Genomic DNA, 4202 nt, shown 5'->3' on the forward strand with positions numbered 1-4202 from the left:
TGGCTGTGAGACACCATGTGGCTGTTGGGAATTGAACTCAGGACCTTTGAAAGAGCAGGGAGTACTCTTAACCGCTGAGCCATCTCTCCAGGCCCACTGTTTATACTTAACTAACTGCTCTTTAGCTACCAGCAGAGTTTACACGGTGACTGTACAAACTGGTGGCTTGCAGTCCTCAGAAACAGAAACTTAGCTGGAATCAGGTCTAAAGATCGGTAGAAGTAGCTTTCAAATTACTGTAATTCCATTCCCATTTTTCTTCATGGATTTTCTGGCTAAAATCATTGGCATTCTGAGTTGGGCACAGTGGTTCAGGCCTGTAATCTCAGCATTCAGAAGACTGAGCAGGGTACTAAAGTTTAGAACCAGCCAGTGAGAGTCCCAATCTCAAAGACAAAAATTCTTAGCTTCCCATAACCACTTTAGCATACTGAAGATCAACTATATGAAGATCATTCAAATTAATAATATATATCCAGCTGCCGCCTCCTCGCTTCAGCCTCAAAGACTTATACAGCATGGCCTAGATTACTTAAACTCTGAAGTCAGGAGCTGTTTGTATATTTCAGCTCCCCCTCCCTCAATACCCTTGTAAACTTTAACAAATTACGCTGTTTCCTATGTAAAAAGGCAACAGCAGGTGGGCGGTGGTGGAGCACGCCTTTAATCCCAGCACTCGGGAGGCAGAGGCAGAGGCAGAGGCAGGCGGATCTCTGTGAGTTCGAGACCAGCCTGGTCTACAGAGCTAGTTCCAGGACAGGCTCCAAAATCACAGAGAAACCCTGTCTCGAAAAAAAAAAAAAAGGCAACAGCAAAATATCTAGATGGAGATACTATATCCTGAGAACAGGGTCCTGTACAGTGAGTGCTAAATAAAGGTCCTAAGAGTAGACTACATATTCCATTTCAACTCTGCCCCACCACAGATGCGAAAGCAGGGTTCAGAATGGATACGAAACAGTAGCAAGTAACAGCCTCACCTCCTGTTAATTACAGCCACGTTAAATACCCAGGTAAAAGAAATTATTAACTGGACAAAAGCTAGAAACCTAAGATGTCAAGTTCTTAGTGTCTCAACTTTAGTCTTAAAATAGGTACCTGCCCTCCCTATAATTAATAATCCAGTGTGGTCTCAATCCTGGCAAATGGATTTAGCCTAAGGAGATACCACTTCCTAGCTCTAAAAATACCAGGGAGAACAATTGACATCTGTTTGCAAAAATGTCCTCTTCAGAAAGACTATTCCTTAGTTCAGGAATTGTAACTTTGGGGCATTTTCAGACACCCATCACAGTGTTCCCACCCCCTCTGGACATTGCACCAGATGGGGAAAGAGAAGTGCGTATAAGGAGGCTGGTACACAGGGTTCCAGTATGGGAAGTTAGAAAAATTTGCCCCTTTGAGAAGTAGTTTGTTTTTGATTATGCTAAAATGAATTCACGTGAATAAATGAGTGTCTATTTGGATTTCAGTCTCTTCTCTCTAGAACAAAGGAAAGAACAAAAACCATAAAACTTTTAATAGCTAGAAATAATTAATACTGTAATAAACATGTGATGCTATTTCGGTTTCATTAACTATTTTCATAGAAATTTTTTACAATATTATACTTAAAGTTACATGGTGAAACAACAATTCAATCTATAAAATCTATTTTTTCCTTTTTGTAATACTGGAAATCAAACCAAATACCTTGTGTATGTTAGGAAAACACATTACCACAACGATACATCCCCAGCCCAATTTTTCTTACTTTTGTACTTGGTTAGCAAGAGTAAAGTATCAATGACATAAGGAAGCCATGCCATCCTCTTAGAGAACAGTATCAAGTCACTCTGCTGGGCCAAATGATGTCCTGTTTGTGGGACTGCGTCTTCATTTGACAGTAAGTAAATGTCTGATCTTCTCACATAAGACAATGCCTTATTTTGTTTTGTTAAACAATTTCCATACTGACTGTATTTCTAGAATACTGCTTAGTCATTAGAAAATAGGACCAGTCACATCACTCAGCAGCTAGTCATGAGTCAGCAAATAATCTGAGCTGGTTATCTCCCCAAAAACAACTTGGCAAGACAAACATGATCCCCTTGTTTGTTGTGATACAATACTGAAAGCTTCTTGCTGGATGGCTACAATATAGTTTGGTTTCCAGAGTGAAGTGCCAAATAGCAAATTCATGTCTAGCTAACAGTTCCCAAATTACACATTTGTTACCACAAGGCATTATCAGGGAAATAGTATTAATTTACATACTTACATAACTACCAAGGCACTCCAAAACAAAGGAGGCTAGATAAATACCCTTAGGACTACCTTCACATCTCATGAATATATGTTTAGTAGTTTCACATCCCATAGGCTTTTTCATAGGGTGTAGAGTAGGTCTCACTTCCTTATTAAATTTAGACATTTTTATTGGACTTAGTTAATTGTGTGGGGCACATGGAGACCAGGACAGCTTTGTGGAAGAGGTTCTTTCTACCGTGTGGGTCCCTGAACTAAAAGTAAGGCCGTCAGACTTTCATCAAGCACTTTTACCTGCAGGGCCTTATCACCACCCTCTTTTTTTTTTTTTAATTTTGTTTTTAAATCGCCTTAGTTGACAGAAGACAAATGAGACTAGGAAAAGTTCCAGTAGATGTTCTTTTAGAGGAAGCCACATACATTAACCAAGTGTGCTTAGAAAAGTCACTGTTAAAAATCCAATTTGGTTTCCCTTACAAATTGAATGAATTTCACTGTGTGCCTTTCCGAGATAAGATGGTTTTTACACATAAACTAAGGGGGAAATCTGTACTGAACAGGCCACATGAGGTCATGAAGCAGGCATTAACTGGCACACCTGGAATCCTAGCACCAAGGACAATAAGGGAGGGTTGCCAAGAGTTTAAGGCCAGCCTGGCCTCCGGAGTATAGGACTCTACCGAAAAACAAGGGCATTAGTCCTTCCAGAGTACAAAATACCTTGTGCTTCACTACACACACCGGCCTGTGTGCTTATATCCACACACACACATGTCCGTCAAATTGAACATGCTCCATCTTCCTGCATTTGTAAAAGTCCCAGGCTGTTTTTCCTAAGCCCATGTGGCCAACATAACCCACTGGTTTTTCATTTTCTAGGCCTAATGTCATTCTCTTCAGAATACTTGCGACTTCCTCCTCCTGGTGTCTCACTGTCTCATCTTTGAACTTTTGTAACACTCATTTCATAACATCCCAACATTTAGCATCGTGGTTTTTCTCAAGTCATCGGTCTGTAACCTTTTACTAAATTAGTAGCTTCCAAACGGAAGAGTTCACATTTTCTGTAATCTCCTTCTTACCTAATACACTACGAGACTAATTCTTAGCAAAAGAATACATCAAGGCATCTCACATCTGGCACAAATATGCACCCTAGAAACAGTGAAGGACTTTGACTTCCTCTATGTTGGAAGGCAGCAGCAAACCCTGCCGGTGTGGCTTGCAAAACTGTCTGACGGGCTTTCCTATGGTGCCTGCTAGTTCACCAGCAAGTTCACTTATTTTCCAAAAGCAAGGTTAAGACTGTGGTTACTTCGAGATTTTTCCATCTGTCAGAGGGCACCTGAAATAAAAATCCTCAGCTTTCCAACAGGGCTCTGTAAACAGAAAAAAAGTTTAAAAATAAATGAGCTGCACACCTTCCCTGACTGCCACTCCAAAGGGAGATTAGTTGGCGTCAGGATAAACCAGACCTTTGTACTACTGCGGCGTCCCACTCCCGCTGGCAATACTCCGCCGTCCTACTTACCTGTCCAGCAGAGTGAAATCCAGGGGTGCGCAGGCGTGTGCCTACCTCCGCCAGCAGGGAGGAGCCTCCAGGTGGGCTCCCCAGCCAGCTTTGGGGGTCCCCGCCTGGCCGACCGCCCGCAGCCTGCCCAGCTGATCGTGCCCACGTGATGCCCGGCAGCCAATCGCCGGGCGCAAGGCGGAGAGCGCGGCGGCGGCGGCGGGGCCTCCACGGCACAACAAACACAGGCGGAACAGCTGGGCGGGCGCGGGCTCCCCCAGCCGTGTCCCCACACCCCGAGTGCGAAGGGACCCGAAGGCAGGATGGCAGAGAGCTAACACCTTAGCGGGCAGGAGCCGCAGCCGTGGTACCGGGGCGCGAGTCCGGCCTCTCCGCAGCGGGCTGGATGCGAGCGCGGCCCTGGAGCGCGGGCCCGCGGGCCGAC

General features: G+C 44.2%; 1 protein-coding gene across 2 annotated transcripts in view; it reads right to left on the minus strand.

Annotated features, from left to right (window-relative positions):
- Ypel5 (yippee like 5) overlaps positions 1-4202 on the minus strand; it is a 17038-nt gene that overhangs the window by 12222 nt on the left and 614 nt on the right. Inside the window, exon 1 of one of the 2 annotated variants that reach the window (XM_005367952.3) lies at positions 3779-4084. The exons of the other annotated variant lie outside the window; for it this stretch is intronic. The gene's annotated coding sequence lies outside the window, so the exon portion shown is untranslated. Of the gene's footprint in view, positions 1-3778; positions 4085-4202 lie in introns of those variants that run through there. 2 annotated transcript variants of the gene reach the window in all.

Source organism: Microtus ochrogaster, unplaced genomic scaffold (genome assembly GCF_000317375.1).
Source record: "Microtus ochrogaster isolate Prairie Vole_2 unplaced genomic scaffold, MicOch1.0 UNK26, whole genome shotgun sequence".
In the NCBI taxonomy this organism is placed as follows: domain Eukaryota; kingdom Metazoa; phylum Chordata; class Mammalia; order Rodentia; family Cricetidae; genus Microtus; species Microtus ochrogaster.